The sequence below is a fragment of the Mytilus californianus genome, unplaced genomic scaffold (assembly GCF_021869535.1).
Source record: "Mytilus californianus isolate M0D057914Y unplaced genomic scaffold, xbMytCali1.0.p SCAF_18, whole genome shotgun sequence".
Taxonomy (NCBI): domain Eukaryota; kingdom Metazoa; phylum Mollusca; class Bivalvia; order Mytilida; family Mytilidae; genus Mytilus; species Mytilus californianus.
In genome coordinates, this window is record NW_026262666.1 from 5,789,489 (window position 1) to 5,811,740 (window position 22,252).

Sequence of the window (22,252 nt, forward strand, 5' to 3'; positions counted from 1 at the left end):
GGATGGCATCAATATTTCTTTGTTTTCTAGCAATGTCCAGTTTACTATCTACATCCGTATACTGAAAAATCTAGGTTTTTCCTGTCTATTTATATTACTTTATTAACGTATTTAACGATGGCATCAATATGTCTTTGCTTTCTAGCAATGTGCAGTTTACTATCCACATCCGTATACTGAAAAATCTAGGAAATACTAAAAAAAAAAAAAATTTAAATATTGATTATTTTTTTTAATCTGCTAACCGAGACCCTCTGACCACGGTAGATATCAAAGTTCTGATTTACTGAACATCGGATGACCGCAAGTTCTTGTGGATGGTCACAATCACTTGTCTCAGAAAAGAAAATCACATCTCTATACCTGAAAGTGAGGTTAATGTACAGAGATATATTTTTTTCTGAGAAAAGTTCGTGCGTGGATGATGAATAAATGACAGGGAATTCAACCTCACCGTAATAACTATTATATTGTAGTGATACAAATCAGTAAACTCTGGTTTGTTGTTATATATTATATTAATATTTGTATATAACAGTTACATGTATATATAATTTTCATCTATTTGTATATCATTCTATTCTACTATTCTAATAATAGTGCAGTGCAAGTACATGGTGGACACTCTTCCGATTAATTCGATTTTTCTAATAGATTGGATTTGAGCAGGCATTCATATTTTCCCGCAAAACGTTCTTGAGATATTCTTCCGCATGCGTTAACACAATTTTTCTGTACGTGTGCATAGATATTAATGATTTTTTACTTATATATATATATTTCTGACGACAAAACATTTTCATATTATTAATTTATGTTCTAAAAAAGTATTTTTATGAGTATTCATTGAAGAAATGAATTTATAACAAGCGATAAGGAATGTTATTTTGCACTCGATAATGTCCGCGTATTTATACGCACGGTTACCAGTCAAAAACGAAAGTCAAATCTCTGTGGCAACAATACATCGGAATGCTTTCACGGTCATCGCGATGTAAAAATCACATTGATTCCTTACAAACAAATACCTGTGTTTTTGAACTTATGTCAAAGATAACGAACATCAAATCGATCCATAGACTAGAATGGAATAACCCACTTTTATCTTCTTTAATAGGTTGGGGACAATTATTTTGGGTTTTCGAAGCCTTGAAAATAGTTTTCGAAGTTTCCATATATATAAGCTTGTAACTTCTTTAATAAGGTTACGGCTAATCATCTTTTGGAAACTTTGCTACAATTTTTATGAAAATATGTCATTTTAAGTAAAAAAAAAAAAACTCAGTTCAGAAGATTTTGATTGTAGCACTAACAAGTGATAATTCAAATGAGGGATTGTTACTAATTTTGGGAATTGTACCCCATGTGGCGGGTTGTCCCCAACATGTTTTACACGGACAACTTGTGAGCACAAAATTCATTTCAGGCAATTTGATAATACGATATTTTTAGTAGTTTAATATGAAAAAAAAACACATATTTGTAAAATTTCACTGAGACAAAAACTAACAACTCCGTCTACAATTTGCCAAATTAACACGAAGAGATTATAATGTATCCTTAAACATCAAACAGGTCCCAGAACATTTACTTATACGTTGGTTTTTTTTTGGTGTCACTTATTACATGTTTCGATTTATGATAAATGTTAAACTTTAATAAAAACGTTGTAAATGTTTCTATATCTAATCACGTTTTGTGTATCACGTGCATAAATGACAGTCAAATTATTTATATTAAGAGTTGAGTGAACTACATGTATAAACTGTGACAAGGTTAACTTATATATACTACCAAATAACAAGGGTTATTACTTAATACATTTTTATTTTGAATACTTTATATGTGGATCTCGTCCGTGTTGCAGCCGATAAATAACAAATGATGATGTATTCGGCGTTAAACTTTTTGATACTTAATACTTTCTTATTCATTATAGCCGTTAATAGTTTCTTACTCAATAATTCATTTGTGGATACAGATTGTGGAGATGTGGAAGGGATAGGAACGTCGGTCTACGAATTCAAAGAAATCCCATACGCCGAACCACTTGTGGGAAATTTGAGATGGAAGCCACCAGTTCCGAAATCAAAGGACGCAAAGAACTGTTGGACAGGAATATTAAAAGCTAATACGTTCGGGAATTCCTGCTTTCAAAGGGGAATGGTTAATAAATCTATACTGACCTTTGGATCTGAGGATTGTCTGTATTGGAATGTGTGGACTCCAAATATTAATAAAAATGTCATGGTTTGGATCCATTACGGATTTTTAAACTATCTGAACGGAAACTGGCCAGCCTACAGTCATTCTGAAGGGCTCGTTAAAGCTACAAACATTGTGTATGTTAGTATGAATTACATTAATGCCTTTGGTTTTATGGCATTGGATTTACTATCACAAGGGTCTCCGAATCGAAAATCCGGGAACTACGGATTCATGGACCAAATACTGGCTCTCCAATTGGTACAAAGGAACATACATAATTTTGGTGGGAATAAAGATTCTGTGAGTATGAGTTGTAGAAGAAAGCTTGACATCGTACATTATTGCTAAATATATGTAAATAAAAAATACATGAGTATCCGACCACAAAGTATCCGGCCTCACCTGATCAAATAGGTTTCTATAACATACTTAGATCATGAAACTTACACTATTTAAGGCAAAGAATAATATGTGCATTTGGTATTTGATATTTAAACACTAAACGTTTTATGGCTAGATTGGATAAGAATGAATATATAGGGATTATTTTTTCTCAATTGATACGTGTTTCTTGAACAATTTTCATCGGACACGCGTTTCTAAGATAATATTCATCTGATATATGTTTCTTATATGATTTTCATCTGATACATGTGAAACCAGAAGTATTAAAAGCCAAAGATAAGATATTTTAGAACATAAAAATTGAGAAAGGCCTAAATAGAGTAGCCCAAACAATCAATTAAGGACAACTTTGCATTAGTATACGTTGCAACCTTAAGTTAGGTACAATTGCATTATTAATGAAAAATACATTTAATGACAAAAATATATCATTAGGACCTTGGCAGTATCGATGAGTTGGTTTCCTTCGGGTTGTGATAGTAAAAACTTAGTATACTGTTTCAATGAATGATAATTTTTGTGTATCTTTATAGAAGGTGACAGTGTTTGGACAGAGCTCTGGAGGTTCAAGCATTTATGCTTTATTGGCGTCACAGATGGCGATGGGACTCTTTAATAAGGCCTGGATGTTAAGTGCGTCTCCTGTTATGATCAAGACTCTTGCTGATGCGTCCAAAGATAACTTGGTATTTTTGAAAAAAACACCAGATGTTCAGACATTAACTGTCTGCTGCAACTTCCGGCAGTTGACGTATTAAATGCCATTCCATTGGATGTGTTTCCGTAGTGGGAAATGGCGGATCAAAGTGATCTACCAACGCATAACCTTTTTGATGGAGCTCTACCAGTTATTGACGGTGAGTTGCACAGAAATCATTTATACTTATAAGTCAGAGATTAGGAAGACTTAATAAAAATAGAATAGTGAAAGCTCTCCTGAAGAGGGATATGCCACTTTTGTGCTCAAAAACATAGTTTTAAAGCGATGTTAATTTTTGTAAAAATGAATTATCATGCTTAGAGCCATATAAACAGTTTATGTTTTCTAAAAGAATGAAAAGATACCAAGATATACCAATCATTCCAAGATAAGATACCAATCATTCCAAGATAAGATACCAATCATTCCAACATAAGATAACAATCATTCCAACATAAGATACCAATCATTCCAACATAAGATACCAACCATTCCAACATAAGATACCAATCATTCCAAGATAGTAAGATACCAACCATTCCAAGATAAGATACCAATCATTCCAACATAAGATACCAATCATTTCAACATAAGATACCAATCATTCCAACATAAGATACCAATCATTCCAACATAAGATACCAATCATTCCAAGATAGTAAGATACCAACCATTCCAAGATAAGATACCAATCATTCCAACATAAGATACCAACCATTCCAAGATAAGATACCAATCATTCCAACATAAGATAACAATCATTCCAACATAAGATACCAATCATTCCAACATAAGATACCAACCATTCCAACATAAGATACCAATCATTCCAAGATAGTAAGATACCAACCATTCCAAGATAAGATACCAATCATTCCAACATAAGATACCAACCATTCCAAGATAAGATACCAATCATTCCAACATAAGATACCAATCATTCCAACATAAGATACCAATCATTCCAACATAAGATACCAACCATTCCAACATAAGATACCAATCATTCCAAGATAGTAAGATACCAACCATTCCAAGATAAGATATCAATCATTCCAAGATACCGATCATTCCAAGATAAGATAACAATCATTCCAACATAAGATACCAATCATTCCAACATAAGATATCAATCATTCCAACATAAGATACCAACCATTCCAAGATAAGATACCAATCATTCCAACATAAGATACCAACCATTCCTAGATAGTAAGATACCAATCATTCCAAGATAAGATAACAATCATTCCAACATAAGATATCAATCATTCCAACATAAGATATCAATCATTCCAACATAAGATACCAATCATTCCAACATAAGATATCAATCATTCCAACATAAGATACCAATCATTCCAAGATAAGATACCAATCATTCCAACATAAGATACCAATCATTCCAAGATAAGATAACAATCATTCCAACATAAGATACCAACCATTCCAACATAAGATACCAATCATTCCAACATAAGATACCAACCATTCCAAGATAGTAAGATACCAATCATTCCAAGATAAGATAACAATCATTCCAACATAAGATACCAACCATTCCAAGATAAGATACCAATCATTCCAACATAAGATACCAACCATTCCAAGATAAGATACCAATCATTCCAACATAAGATACCAACCATTCCAAGATAGTAAGATATCAATCATTCCAAGATACCAATCATTCCAAGATAAGATACCAATCATTCCAAGATAAGATACCAATCATTCCAAGATAAGATACCAATCATTCCAACATAAGATACATGTACCAATCAAAGACCGTAAGCCAAAGAAAACACAATTCCATGGAAATAAAGAAAATTGACGAAAAGACATAAAGTCTTTCCTACTGAATGTTCTTATTGTTATAGACCCACTAGTTATCCCATTGAATGTTGCTTTGAAGGTCTTGTAGTTTGTATCTTGTATCTGATTCTGATAAACAAAGATGAAAATATATATAATAAATGAAAGTGAATTAACATAAGAAAACAACAACAAAAAAACGGTTTCCAGATATTCAATATCTTCTATGAAATAAATTCAATAATAATTCGTGTACAGATTACAAAAAAAAAAATTCAAGAAAAACGTAACAATCAGTCCAAGAAAATCTGGTATCCCCTATCGATGACTTAAAGTGTAAATAAGTATATGTATTACAAGTGCTTTTAAATACAACGATCTAGCTTGCGATAATTATAATTTAATGTGCATTTCTAAAAAAAACAAAAAAAAACATATTTTTTTGGTGGGGGAGGGGTTTGTTGTTATTTTTCGACTTCGATTCTTTTACTGCTGATTTAAAATTTTCTTTCTTTCACAAGTGAATGTTTATTCAATTATGCATTGTGATGAACAGTTTGTATAACATGAGACATGTCAAAGTGTGACGTTTTGATTTATGGTTACAGGAACCGTTCTTCCAGTGGCCCCGATAGAGGCTTGGAAACGAAGACAAATGGTGGATGTACCAGTTATAATTAGTAAGTTCTACTTCAGTGAACAATATTGAAGATCGAAAATAAACCTATTGTTATTTCTTATTAAGTCGTGAGTTGCGCTAGGTAGGTAATCATACCATATCTTATTTTTATATTGTGCTTCTTAGTTATGAATAGTCGGCTCTTTTGTCGTAGGAGCCCCGAGCTTGAGGTTGCTTATGTTAGATTCCACCCGCAACAGAACTATATCGGCCCTGGTATGACTCATTAGAAATGCAAACTAAAACTTCAAAGTTCAAGATTTTTCTTTTTTTTTAATCCACTTTTTTTTTGTTTAATATAAAAATAAGGGAAAGTGCGATGCTCGCCAATTTGACTACTATCCATCTAGACTAAAGGACTCAGATTAAGAATAAATCAATTTTATGTCCTGTACATAGTCATTGCTTAAGACTTGTCGAATCTAGTGATCTTCCAGACGACTTAGTTGTGTAGTAAAGAAATTGTTATTTTTAATTCCAATTTCATTTTATTGTTTTGCTTCTTTTTTTCTCTTAAAGTCAGAATTTTATAATCGTCAAATATTATTAAAACTATTTTAATAAAATTATGCAAATATATGACACTAGCTTTAAAAAATAAGGCAACACGAACCCAATTTTTATAGCTTTTCATCTTTCAACAAAGGACCCAACTGCCGTCTTTGTTTGTCTACGTGCAATTTGTATATTCAGAACGGTATAAACCACCCAAGGATGAGACATTGACAACCGAAACCAGAAAATGATATTCATAACATACCTATACAAAGGGATTAATTTTTTGTTAAATTCAATAAATAGCAGAATTTTACATTTTAACTAATTTTGTAGGTACAACATCTCAAGAAATAGACGATGGCCCGGCTCCTTCCGACATTGCTCAATGGACTTGGGAGAATTATACACAGAGGGTAACAGATAAACTAAGTGAATTTCCGGAAGTAAACATATCTCGTGTGTTTGAACTGTATCCATCTGGTTTGGAAAGTCCGCAATATCAGTACACCTCTATGGCATCAGACTTACGGGCTACATGTCCAAATATGGAGTTAGCTCGTCACATGCAAATATCATTTGATTCTCCTAGCTACCATTATGTTTCAACAGCTCGACCTCAAGTCCCTTCGAAAAAGTTTGGAATTCCGCACGATGCTCGCTACGCAGCGCATGCGTGGGATGTGTTTGTATTTTTCGGTACAGTAGAGTATTATTCATCTTCGCTAGCCAAGGGTTACGATCCACTTCCCTCCTCTCCACCCTTGGCAGATTAAGCCTACATTTGTGATAACAATGTTGCGTCATCTATTGATAGATTAAAGTCACGCCCATTCCGAATACATTATTCTTGACCAATGGTAGCACTTGAACTCTTCAATTTGGAGGTAAAAACACGGTAGCGTCTAGATTCTACACACTTTGTAAAGCAGGAAACGAAAATATACGTTGACATTCATGCATTTGTGCAAGAAACATACACAGGAACTTCTATTAATTGAGTAAAACATTCAAATTGTCACTAAATATAGTCGTATGTTTAGGGATGTAAAGACTTGTTGCACAATAAGCACGTGGCAATTGTTTACATACACTTTCTACATTTACACGTGATCATGTTATAGGCGCTTTTTGATTGGTTGCAGCGAGTTTCGACTGCAACCAATGAAAATCATTACCTTGTGTCTCCGAAATTCTATCTCAATCCGCCAAGGGTGGAGAGGAGGGAAGTGGATCGTAACCTTTGGCTAGCGAAGATGAGTATTATTATAAACCTACCCAAATAGACAACGATTTCATACAAACAATACGACGTGAAATTGTCAACTTCGTGCAGACTGGAAGAACAATTTCCGATAGTTGACAACCATTCCCAAATACTACCACTTTAATGGACAGTGACTTAGGTATTACCGATTTTTACCACAAAGAGCAGTGCCAGTATTGGTTAACAAAAGGTTATATTCATACGCTTGGATTAATTAAGTTGCAAACGATTTTTTGTAAATGACAGTTTTTTCAAAGGAATTAAAACAATTGTTTAATTAGTAGTACATTTTGTAAATGATAAAAAAAAAACTATAAATGAACTACTTGATTTTAATCACAATGTAAGAATATCAATACGCTATACAATTATTATTACATGTTAGGAATTTTGATTATGCAACACGACGGGTGCCACTAGAGTGAGCAGGAACAATTTACACATCAGGAATGAGTACACGATGTCACTTCCGGATTAATTTGGGTTCGTTTAAAACAGTTTCGAGTTTTCTGTGTGATCTCCAGTACGAAAATAAGGAGTTGCGGTATACCAGTAGTCGACAATGAAGAAATCAACCACCAAAGAACATGCATTTAAACAAGTGATGGTCACTGTGCGGACTCCAACAATAATAAATCCCATAACGTAAAAAATATGTTAAAATAACTTGATAAATTCATGATTGTCAGCGTAAAAAAGGCAATATCGAGACGAAGGAAAAAAGTTGGTTACTTTTTTTTAAATCAGACAAAATATTCAAATTCAAATTCAAATTTTATATGACAATTATGGTATTACACTTTAGAAAAAAACATGATATTCTCTCTACACAAGGCATCGGATTTAACGTCCCCATTTCAATAGCACGAGACTGCGTATCCATATATCCCGCACAGCCAAACGGACGTTGCTATGGTGTTAAAGTAATATCATACGAGTGAAGTCCAAAAATGACCATATTTGTATACCCAAGTCACCTCTTGGGGTTAAATATCTTTATTATGTAGATGAGAAAATAATTATTCCCACACTTATGTATAGTATATAGCCTAGTAAGGGAGATAACCTGTAAATTCTTTGTAATAACTAAGATATATATAACATGGGACTTAACTCTAATTAACTCAGCCGTGGTATCAGGAATAATAATTGTTCTGTTCAATGTAATGTTATTTTTATCATTTCGTTCCATTTTATAAACACATGTATATGTTCATTTTGTAAATGTTGATATCCACTGAAAAGGAGTGCAAGATTATTAGGGGTAGAAGTTTGCATGTCCTTGCAACAGGCTATTTACGGATCCCGCAGAGAGTTGTTGCAAGTATTCCTTAACGTACCAACGTATTTGAAATCCCCATTCCGACCAGACGTAGCTATTTATTTATATATCCCACATAGTTAAACGGACGTTCCATATTACAAAAAAGTATAACAAAAATACCGAACTCTAATTAAATTCAAAAAAGGGAAGTCCATAAAAACTGACAAAATCATACTCTATCAATCAATGGAACAACAGTGAAAAACAACTGACATATATCTGACATGGTACGGGCATTTTTCGACGAAAGTGGTGGGTTAAACCTGTTTATATAGCTAGCTAAACCTCCCACTTGTATAACAGTTCTTTATAGTTCCGTTATATTGAGAAAATTATACAGCCATATGGGAGAAGTCATGGGATGACCATATTTCCATACCCGTATCAACCCTTGGGGTAGCTGCGGAACAGTAGCTCATAGGTCCTTGTCAAAATAGATCACAAGGACCTATGAGCTACAGTTCCGCAGCTACCCTTGGGGTCATAAATTAAAGGACGGTACTTACTTATATTGTAAGGTTCAACATAAAAAAAGATGATGTTACAAAATTTAAAAAAATGGGGCATCGTAATAAAACTCAATGGACATCTTGGTGCAAGATTAACTACTTTAGTCAAAACACGAAACACTCATTTTTCAACAAAATCTAAAACAGTATTTTCGACCGTTTTTCTGAAAATAGATATTTTGAGATACTTTGACAAGACTCCTTTAAATAAAGGTCATGTGATTTCTGTATATTCTAGATACCAGTAAGACAATTGCATGTTTTGATTTAGGGATAACAGCTGAACTGGGAAGACAGGCATTAGAAAAATATAAAAAAAAATTACACGCAATCTTATATTTATGTATACTTAACACCAGAAATAACGCACCGCATCTTAACATATTTGGTAGTTTCACAATTTCTTGTTTTTGATACAAATTTGTCGAAATATTGTATATTTTAAGCATGACCTTGAAATAAATACCGAGTTTCCAGCGAAAGTTTCATTTTAGTGGCGACAATGGAGAACTCAGCCACAAAAGTCTGAGATAAGTCAATATCAAATAAGTCATTAGAAAGGAATTCGATAAAGAAACCGAAAAGCAGAGATACTTCGTTATTTTCGGGTGAAATATACACACAACTTTATAGTGCTCACCAATTTGGCATTAAACAAATGGGTTAAAAATGTGTTTTTGATGTGTCAAAAATAAGAATTAAGAAAATTCTCATTTTCACAGAATTTGTTGTTTGTGACAAAAGAAGTGACAAACTTTTGACTTATTTAAATCTCTTTTGATAAAGTTATATGCAAAGGTATTTTTTACTCCAAAGAAATTAATGGAGATGGCGTTTTTCTTTTGTTGTTGCGTATACAAATATATAATAAGAGATTAAATACTAAAAACATAAACTCATTACTTACAGAAAGTTATACAATCAGTAAATACTTTGATGCACAAGGAATTATACATCATGGTTCGTATGTATCAAATGAAAGATTCTTTTCAAGAAATAAATACTGGTATGTAAAAAAAAGTTTGTCAAAATGTGAAGAGTAAATAACAAGAATTTAAGGATGTTCGCTCCTCTTGTTTTTGATTTTTTGCCAGATATTCGGAATCCTCTGGTTTTATCCATGTAGTGCCATTAAAAATTTTTGCCCACTAACCCCTTCTTTTCTTTTCATAATTTGATTACATATAGTTTAAAAAGCCATATTTGAAAATCTTATAAAATCCTTGTTATTTTTTCATTGTTTTTGAAAGAAAAAGGTGCCAATGTTAAATGTATGAAAAATCTAAAGAGAATCATTTCCCGCCAAATTTTCAATGGCTTATATCTCGAAAACAAGCACACGGACCCTTCATTTTTTCTGCTTTTTTTAGTTCCTTCATGTATATACTATTAATTTATAACAGTCTTTTAAAAAGCTTGTTATTTTGAAACAGAGTAGCGAACATCCTTAATCAAAGATATCCAAAACTTAAAACTAGGCGAGTTTTTTTATACGATTATACGAAAGTTTGAATTAGTGATTGTGTATGTACAAAAGAAAAGCGTCGATATCTAAATTTACATTAAACCACAGAACGTGTGTCAAACTCTGGTGCAGATCCAGGATTTTGAAAGGGGGGCCTGGCAAGCCAACGTTTGGAGTGATAATTTTGAAAAGTCTATATGCATATCTAGCTCAATAAGTGGGCTGGACAAAAATGTTTCTTTCCAAATTATTATAAAAGTTGTTTGTACATGTAATAAGAGAATTCTATATTCCCATATTGGCCAAATCTTTGAAGCGATAAGTAAAAACTTGTTCATAAATCTGTTTGATTTTCTCAAATCATGTACCCTATAATAAAGTCTATTTGATTGCTCATAACGTGAAATTGCCAATCTTTGAGGTATAGTAATACTGAAAAACTAGTGTTCTTGATAAATCCTTCAAATCTACGAAAAGAAGCCCTTAATGATGTGCGCTTAAAAAAGCTAAAATACATCACAGAGATCAATGTCGCATTTGTTTCAATCAGAATGCCGAAATCAATGAAAATGTTATTAAATAAAATCTTCAGCATTATATTAAATACTAGAAGGTGAAATGCGCAAACGCGGTATGAAAGATATTTTAAATAGAATATTATGTAATGATTAGCCTTAGTATTAATTTGGGTGCGTTTTCTGGAATTGGATGCACATAATGTAGTTGATGATACAAGCTATCTCAAATATCTGTGTTGTATCGTTATGTTTCATCGACTGTAAGGGATCTGCCATTTGATTTTTTTATTGGCTAGGATGGAAAATTTTGTCCTGCATTTTTTTTTAGTTGTAATCTCTGTCCTGCCTTTTTATTTTTCACTCTATTCGGTCCTGCCTTTTTTTTTTTTATTTATCCTGACTTTTTTTTACATAAATTGTCATCCTGCCTTTTTTTTTGCAAAGTGTCTCATCCTGCCTTTTTTTTTTACTCAAAACTCCTGTCCTGCCTATTTTTTTTCAAATTTCATCCTAGACCCCCCCCCCCCCCCCCTAAAAATCAAATGGTAGCTCCCTAAATCAAGTTTTTAGTGTTTATTTGTATAACTCCGAGAAACATTCTAATAGTTATCCCCCCCTTACTTGAGATAAACTGCATTCGAATTGACAGTCCTGTTTATCAAATCAAATCAAATTTCTTTATTCCTAATTGAAGGGCCCATATAGAGCATGTAAATCAACACAAATCACAAAGTTCATACAATATCCACACAAGCAACACATGTAATCTAACATATATAATGATTGTTAATAATTAAAATGATTAAGGTGGTACCCAACACCTTGACTAATATTAATTTGGCTCGTTTAATTTTCATAAAATTTTGACAAAAATATAAAAATTTCAAAAAATTTGAACCAACCACTTTATCAGAAAAATTTCATTGGTTATATAGCAGTTTGACAAACACTAATTTTGATCATTGAGAAGCTTAATATTTCCTTAACAATACAACGTAATTAAAACGTTTAGCTGATTTTTACAGAGTTATCTCCCTGTAGTGTTAGGTACCACCTTAAGAGCAAATCAAATATAGAAACAAAATTTAAAAAACTTATATACATGAGGGTAGAGAGCCAGTACAAAGAGGGATAACTCTATTTGTTCACCTTAACTTGTGTTTCTTTTTCCCTGTCTCATCTGGAAAAATTTTATTCTCATACAGATTAAAAACTGTGTTAAAATCTAAATCTTCATTTGTCGTGATCCAGATAAAAATATTTTCTAAATTAATGTTTCTCAGATTTGGAAACTTTTGAAATAAATTTTCTAAGAATTCTTATCTTGGAGAACTGTAAAGGGGGCATTAAACAAAATGCAGTTCTAGATTTTCTATTACGTTATGTGAACAGTGTTGACAGAGCCTTTCACATCTGGGCAGAAGCTCAAGTTTTCCTGAGATTATACTTAGTTTTCTTTCATGTCTCCCAGTTTCTATTCTCTATCTGTGGTTACTCCGCCTAACTTTTGTTAAAGTTCTTCTTCCTTTTTATACAGGTTTGACTGTATTTTACCCGAGATGACATTTTTATACAAGTTTGACTGTATTTTATTATACTATTGATGTTAAATCCGTATGTCTTGTACATTTTATATTAATCGGTTTTCCAAGATGAATTAAAAATGCAATATGTATACATCTCACTTAGCAAAAACATATAAGAAGTTTGTTTGGTGTATTATCGAATAGTTATTGAATTTTTAAAGATTCGCTTGAATGAATGAGATGCGGAAGAAAGACAACAGACGGTTAAATACGACATATGGGAGCGACACAAAATGTATTTACTTATTTTTCAAATGTCGAATTATGAATACTGATTATATGGCCGCTAAATATTGTAAAAAACTATCAGTTTTGAGAATCTTTTTTATATTGATAGTACTTTCATTATTGTTCCAGATCTATTATAATAGTGCGATTTTTCATCAAGAAATTGTTTTTGAATTTGTTTCAAGTTGGAGACACAATTATTCTAAAAATGTATACTTGTCATCGACTCGAGCTGGTCTAAAACGATCAGATAAAGGTGCAAATGTTATAGAATCAGCGGATTTAGTATATGATAACTTGACATTAATATGCAGTAAAAATGGAACAAACTGTTTGTCATTGTGTCCAGAAATTCCAGACAAACTAGGTATTTTCTAAACTTCTTTTTTTTGTTATCAAAACTTGGAATATGTATTGTGATGTATATGTTGGTTATTATATAATTTTGTCATTCAGATGATACTAAATGTGAATCGTGTAGTAGTTGTAATAGCATTAGATATAAAAATCAAAGTACTGACGTACTGTTTACTCAGATTTTCCCCAAATCTGGGAGTTGCATGACGAATAAATAATAGGGATTTTCATCTCAACGTTAAACTGCAATTATTTTTTTTAAGCTGATAAAAAATTCAACTACTATTATGATTAATTTTCAATTTGGTCAATTCAAAGGGTCGACAGACACAATTGATAATCGGGAATGCTATCAGAAATTAATTGTGCTTTGCAATACGTCACCGAGGACCAGATTGTTAGAAGGGTTTTGTTTACGTGCAAGGTATGTGACACCCTCCGAACATATGATACTATTGAATTAAGATTTGAAAGAATGTCAAAACCCGATAGAATGCGACTGTGTTTAAAAGCAGTATAATAGACGCCCTCCCCTCTTAGAATGCACATTTCTACCGGACCGAAGAAGTTCAATTGATCATATTTGATAGTCTGTCTATCCTTATTGGTATCTAAAGTATGTTGTGGTTCTTCATACACATTTGCATTTAAAAGTCAAAAAATCACATTATCTTATTTTCTCTAAAATCCATGATAGCATAGGCATGTCATACTTTCAAAACTGTCTAAATTTTTATTTTCTTGTAGCTTTTTGCATAGATCTAGATATTTATTATCTTAAAGCAAATCATGAAGACCTCAATTATTTACAAAATCGCACCATTCTTCGAAAACAGAATAGTATATTCATTCATACATAATGCGCATAAATGTAATAACAAGTGTCTTAGTTTCTGAATGAATTGCTTTTAGGGATGATTGCCCTTCTGGTTCGATAGCGAATTCAGTCTAGTGAAAAGGGGGAAGGGTAGTTAAATGTGGAGGAAATGTCGGGGTGAAAATTGTCTTACGCGATTAAAAAAAGAGTTGGAAAATGAAGATTCCGAACCCAGGATTTTTATTTTTGGTATATAAATATATATTGATTTTGTTATCAGTAAATTAAAATCAAACTAAATATTATTTTTATATACATATGCACATTCATGGCTCTACAATCTGTCGATACCTGTATCTTGGCATTGCACAAGGTCATGTTTTTCTCTGACTGTTAATGACGTCTTTACACTAAATTCATTGGATGTTGGATGTGTACTGATTGATATTTTAGTCTTAGATGCATATTTTTATCAGTTGTTATTGGCTTTGAACTAGCTGTCAGTAACTGCGAGTACTCTCATATCTGTACTTAGTGTCGTTTTGTTGTGGGGATGTATAAGTACCCAGCCACGTCCACTCTGGTTTTTTTTTTGTTATATGTATTTCTGTTTGTATCCATCTGATGAGTCAAGCCTTTTTCAACTGATTTTTATAGTTTATTATTATTATGGTGTACTATTACACCACTGTCCCGGGTTAGGGGGGGGGGGGTTGGATACCCGCTAACATGTTTAACCCCGCCACATTCTGCTTGTGCCTGTCCAAAGTCAGGAGCCTGTAATTTAGTGGTTGTCGTTTGTTGCTGTATATCATATTTGTTTTTCGTTCATTATTTTTTACATAAATCAGGCCGTTAGTTTTCTCGTTTGAATTGTTTTTCATTTTTCATTTCGGGGCCTTTTAAAGCTGACTATGCGGTATGGGTTTTGCTCATTGTTGAAGACCGTACGGTGACATATAGTTGTTAACTTCTATGTCATTTGGTCTCTTGTGGAGAGTTGTCGCATTGGCAATCATACTACATCTTCTTATTTTTATATACTGAGCATTAAGTTTCATCACACGATTTTAAACTACCGACGTGTTTAAAGTCCTTGATTCTTTTTAATGTATGTTTTTATTTAAATGTCATGTTTTTATATAAATGTCATAAAGAGTTAAAATTATAAAAGCTTCACGTTGTATCACCAGAGCTTCAAGTCTCCTAACAACTATATTTACTATACTACCTTGCTATAAAGCACTATATTATAGCCTTTGAAGAGTTATCTGCTGTAACGTTGATACCCTATGCGCATGTCAATGTTTTCACGTTACAGTAAAAATAATCTGCTGTTATCATGATCAAGTCACAAATTTAAGCATTGAGATATTTGCCTCTGGAGGTTAAGTATTCCAACAGTTTATTAATTAAATTCTAATATGACGCTCTTTTTTCGCTTTGTAAACAAAGCAATGTTCTAATTCCAATAAGAATATTAGGTACATGGGTTTGCATTTATGAGTGTATGCGACTTTTTTCACAAAAAAATCTTATGAGAAAAAATACTCGTAAGTAATGAACATTTTAGTATAACTTGCGATCAGTTTTTGTCGTAAGATATTTTGTGAAATAAGCTCCTGGATGGGGGTTTACAGAATAGAAAATAATGGGCGAAAAATATAAAGAATACAGAAAATAGAGCTAAAAATAAATAAAAGAGAATAATGATTGATTGATTGTTGGTTGCTTAACGTCCAGTGGCAAATATTTCATGCATATTCAAGACGAAAGAGAATAATGGGGTGCTTAAATATAAATAATGGGCAATGATAGGCAAAAATTATAAAATAAAGAGAAAAATGACCTAATTACATGTAATTAAAGAATACAGATATGAAGGACCCCCATCCAGACTCTTATTTATGCTATTAGTCTCTTCCTTATGCTACACTGCCCGGGAGATCAGAATGGGTGTTTCCATATATAATGAAACTGTCTGCAATGAAATTTAAAAAATAAAATTAAAAAGTGAATCTATATGTATTGTCCGCTTTTTATCGCGCACAAATTGTTATTTAAGCACGTATTTACTTCATCAAGTATAAATGATTGACCTTCGAACGTTTTATATATAGGTCCGCTTGGAACCGAAAATGTTCTGAATTTTCCTATTGGAATCGAATTAATTCTTTTGTGTCATGCTTTATGCTCATTTAAACATGGATAAGCATTATATTTGTCATTTTACACCTCGCATTTAAAAATATATCATAAGGTCTACCCATGGAAAATGAGCATAGAGTATGACATAACAGAATTATTTCTGAACCAAAAACTGTTTGCGACTAGGAGACAAAGAATACAGAGATACTTATAAACATAAAATTTAAAAAAATAAGGATGTTGGTTTTACGTCAATGTGACAAGAACCCAACGACACAAATCAGGGGCCGATCCAAGGTTAAAGGAAAGGGGGAACGTAATTGACCGTAATGATAAAAGTAGGGCCGAGAGTAGCGGAACGATTTCTTTTTGAACAATTTTGTGCAAAAAAGACATTATTTTCCGTCAAAAGGAAGGGGCGTACCCATAAACGCCCTAACCTGAATCCGTCACTGCAAAATATCCAAAACGACATATAAAGGTCAATTGCAACATCAGACTCGTTAAACACAATATGTTAATGTTTATATCGCTGAGAGTCTATAAACATTGACTTTATTTCTGAAAATACCACCCGATGATCACAAAATTATATCGAACTTATAAAATAATTTGGGTGGTGAACTTTGTCTTAGTCGGAAAGAATTTTGAGGTGTTCCTATTTTTTTGTTGTTGTTCTCCTTTGTTTCTTCATTTTGTTTTTTTCTTCATTATGTCTACTGGTGCTTAATGTCGTTTATCAATCTGTTAGACACATACGAATGGATTATACTACAATATCGTCAAAGTAAAAAATCTTTAACTGTTTTGATGTTTTGACTATGTTTTTGAGAAATACTGGCCTACCATACATAAAATTACTAAATATGAGAATTTTTTTCTTTTTTCAGTTGGTGCTTTAGCAACATATTCCAACTCTCCAACATACTCTGACCTGGATAGACTTTGTCCCTGGGTTCAAGATGGAGGAAGGGGAAAGCCGTCCTACTGTTACCCACGCCATCGTGTTGCCATCATCATTCCATACAGAAACAGGGATAGTCAACTCCGGACATTTTTATACAATATCCATCCAATTCTTTATAGACAAGAGTTAGATTATGGAATATTTGTCGTAGAACAGGTATGAATATATGTCGTAGAACAGGTATGCAATGCAATCACTTAAAATTATACGTCATTCAGTCCACTAAGAATATTATGCTGAACTTTGGTGATCCGGAAGGGTAAGTAGTGTATAGACTGCAGTTGTCACTCGTCGTGTGATTTATTCGATAATTTGTCTATGCAGCTCATGACAAATCTTTCCTTTTTTTCTAATCATTTTTTTAGCAAGGACGGGACTGGACTTGTGGCGTTTTATGATTGAACTCTTTACTGAAATCCACATTTCTTAATAAGATTTGTGAGTGTTATTTAATATGTAGTGTCGCTTGATAAGGGGAAGATCGTCATTTGGGGGTGGGGGTGAAGAACCTTCCCAATACACGAAGGGAATTAATATTCTGTTCCACAAATTGCAGAAAATCGTTGTGTACTAAATCAAAAATAAATCACACAAAACAAGTTCACCCGCCTACAGCAACAGGTACGAGTGAATATTAATGTTACCTTCGAAAAGCCCTTTTGACACCAAACAAAATAAGCGAATCAATAACAGCTGGTGCATGGACGCGTTCATCGTAGTCAGTTAATTTGGTATTATTTTTTGTACTTATAGGACAATATGAATGGTTGTTTTATTGTTCGATAGCCTGAGAGTGTTATGTGAAAAAAAAACATTAATCCTAATTTCAAATCCTAAATTAAAAGACTGACATTTCGTTTTTCATTTCGAAAATTGCGGACCCCATCGTAATTTGGTTGACCTTTATGGAACATTTGTGTCACGGATGACCACGAATATGCCCCATTTCACGGTGTCACGGATGACCACGAATATGCCCCATTTGTCGTAGCAACCATTCCAACCTCCTTTCAACACGTGTGACATGACAGAATGCAATTTATCCACCTCGAATAATCCAGTCGTTATATTCCGCTCACTACGATCAATCCATCTTCGAGAAACGGCAGTTGATAGTGGGCGCTAAATTATTCGATTTAATGGAATAGGAGCTGATTTTGTAAATAATTTTGTAGGTCTTCCTGTTTGTTACAGTGTAACCAATGTCAGACAGAATCAATAATGAAAAAAATAATATATATATGTATTGTCATAACATGAGACAGATGGTGACAAAATACAAAACAATATCTTTATAATTAAAAAAAATCATATATAAAACATCCAAAACTCCCATACAACAGGTTTTACAACAATCGGATAATCAAGAATCCTTTGTCCTCAGTTTGGTTGACCTTTGAAGACATATTACATGCATGTTGAACATTTGTTGGATTAAGAATACATTGAAACTTTTACTTGAAATCACTATTTTGATAACCTTATATAGTTCATTCAAGTATTGACTTCTTTTCGCATTTGAAGAGCAAATGAAATTCATCATCTACAGCACAACTAGAGTAAAAGTGACATAAAATTTGTAAACGGAGCACCGGAGATACCCCATGCGTAGTAACAGATGAAAATAAATAGTAAATCACCAAAAAATCCTCCTGATTCCCCCAGAATACCAAATGGGCGTCACCTAATTGTCAAATGCTTCACTTAAACAAATATGTTTTTAAAAATGGTGTTCATTAATTCTTATTGGTTCCATTTGTTTAATTCTTAAAAGACAATTAAATCAAAAAGGTTTATGACAAACATAAGCTAAACATTAGCTAAATATAAACACTTGTCAAACAGTAATATATATATACAATTATCTATTTACATTCATGTACACCACCTTGCCATGCAGCACCGTTCCTTGGTGGCTTTTGCAGTTAAATATCCAATACATTGCCAATTTATCTTAGAAACTTTTTCATGTTGGGGTGTACCTGAGAAGGAGGGAAACACTGTTGGACGTATAATTATATATATTTATATATGTGTGTAGTTCATGATGTTCAAAATGCTTTTTCTTTTCTTTGTATGTATACTAGACTATTGATATTTCTTTTTGTTATTGTCTTATTAATGTCTTATATTGTATTATGCTCCTTGTGAGTCCATTAAATGGAAATAAAACATCTTCTATACAGCGTAAACGAAACAAAAAAGATGTTTACGACATAACAACTGACCAAACAAGACAGCAAAACTAAAAATCAGTGGCTGATTCAAGAGGGGAAGTAGAATCAGAGGCGGATTCAAGAGAGGAAGTAGAAGGCGTGTGCCCCCTCCCTCAACCCCCCCCCCCCTTTTCTCTCCCGCTTTGATCGGACAATATATCATTTTAAGTCAAAAGTCATAAACGTTGCATTTCCTTATCCACTTCAATAAATAGTTTCGATAATACAAAAATAGTAAAAATAGTATGAATTGCAACTTATAGCGATTAAGACTTTTTTATTGTCATGGTAAAATGTGTTACCATAATTGTAAATGTTATTATCCCGTGTGTCTAATGGGACAGATAGTTTATAGACTGGCTCTTTTCGTGTGAATAAATTGTTAAATTAATATTATTTTCAATGGTTTGCTCTTTGTTGGTGTCCATTTCCATGCTTTTAGAAATACAAAAGGATATCAAACAACAACAACAAAATAAACAAACTGTCATCTTTTCACTTTTTCAAACGTTTGTCCTTGTATGTCTGATTTAGATTTATCCAGATGATCGCTTATAAAGTATATCAGCCCCCCACTCCCAATCTTCGAAATTTTATATTTTTATATTTCATGTTGCACCTGGGACTAGTATACTAGTATTGCTGTATTTCTGTCACGTAGTGTTTTAGCGATATTTTTTAACATTGTCATAAAGCGGGAGGTTTGGCATGCCATGAAACCAGGTTCAACCCACCATTTTTTCTTAAAATGTCCTGTACCAAGTCAGGAATATGGCAGTTGTTATCAAATAGTTCGTTTCTATGTGTGTTGGCGTTTGTTTTTGTTGCACTTCAGTGTTCCTGTTGTCCCTTTGTTTTCCCCTTATAGTTGATGTGTTTCCCTCGGTTTTGGTTTGTAACAGAACACCGGTATAATACTGTTGCCTTTATTATACTAACAATATATAATTATATTTTATACTTATTGACTGGGTATGAGTGGAATAGTAAGTTTATTGTCCCCTGAGGTGCAACTACTGCCCTGAGGCGTAGCCGAGGGCAATAGTTGTATCCGAGGGGACAATAAACTTACTATTCCAAGAATCCCCGGTCAGTAAGTGTTTTATTATACCGAAAGAGACAACAGACAATAAATTTCGGGGCTAAATCAACTATCGCAATATAAAAAGCAGAAACACAACCATACTGTTTAATGTTTACTTCATATATATTCTGAATGCTAAAGCTACGTCCCGCACTGACGTCAACCCTAGATACAATAGGAAAAACGCGACGTCTTAACTCCCGCGGTATTCTCAACATCCTCCAATCCCGTAGCTGCAGTTGAAATTCCGCGAAATATAATGACCCTTGCGGTCAAATAGTGTCATCGAGGACAAATAGTTGGAATCTATTGACCGGTCAAATTGTTCAACGCTTGCAATTTGAAAAATAGTGAAAATATTGTGTACTTACTTTATATACAAAAATGATAACTGAGGTATAATACTATAAAGTATGTCCCAGCTTGGACGGTACACGTGTTGACAATGTTTGCACGTAGTATCAAATCGGAAATGCTATACATTCCATTTTCTTTGTATTTAAGAAAAAAAAAATACTACGAGTCTATGTGCATAATCTTAATCCAAAGTTGCATCCAGATATTGGTATTTGATGCAGTCTTGAAAAAAAAACTTTATCCATTTAGTTGGTTGCAGGAGGGGTTATGGTATTTAACGTAGTACATACCTAGCAGTGGCTACGTATTTATACATCCCACGCAGCCACAAGGAAGTCCTTCTATACCCCCGTCAACATACATACAAAACATTACATGAAAAACTAAAGACTGAGCAACATGAACACCACAAAAACAGGTTTTGAAAATTGAATAGAATTGTGAACAGGCGGAAACCCACAGGCGGAAACCCAGTTGAAATAGAACAAAAGAATCGAAGCTCTTTGTTAGAGAAGGCGATAAATGCTTACTGTAATGTTTACTGTAGTAACACAAATTTTAAAAGTTAATAGAAACAAATAAAATGACAAATTTTTGCTAAATTACGAAATATTTTATCATAAAAACACAATTTGCATAAGTTTTCAATTTATCTATTACATAATTAAGCAGAACAATTAGATATCAAGTCGACGACATGGGTGTCTATTAAGTTGGATTTAAAAAATGCATAACCTCCGATTTTTCAAAAAAAATTTACCACGGACGGAAAACATATCAATCTATTTGTTCCTTAATTTTCGTTTCTGCCCTTCCATTATGTGACTCAAGAAAAAATTCCAAAAAATGGGCAACAATTGCATCGAAAAGAGAAAATCGAGTGCACCTTTTTATGTTAGGGCGTGTTTGAGTTGAATATTTTGTCTTGAAAACGTAAAAAGCAAAAGTATTTGATACATCATCTCGCTTCAGATTCTATCATTTTTATATATCAAGGCTACAGGTTGACTTTATAACATCGAAAATTCACAGTACTAAAAAAATGAAATATATAGGTCAAGTGAAATACCTTTCTAATGAATCATAAAAGCAGAGTAGGTGTGTTCG

At 33.0% G+C, this 22,252-nt stretch overlaps 1 pseudogene; it reads left to right on the forward strand.

The window, feature by feature from the left end:
- The first annotated feature begins 1,993 nt into the window (after positions 1-1,993).
- LOC127726794 (para-nitrobenzyl esterase-like) lies at positions 1,994-13,339 on the forward strand (annotated as a pseudogene).
- Positions 13,340-22,252: the final 8,913 nt, after the last annotated feature.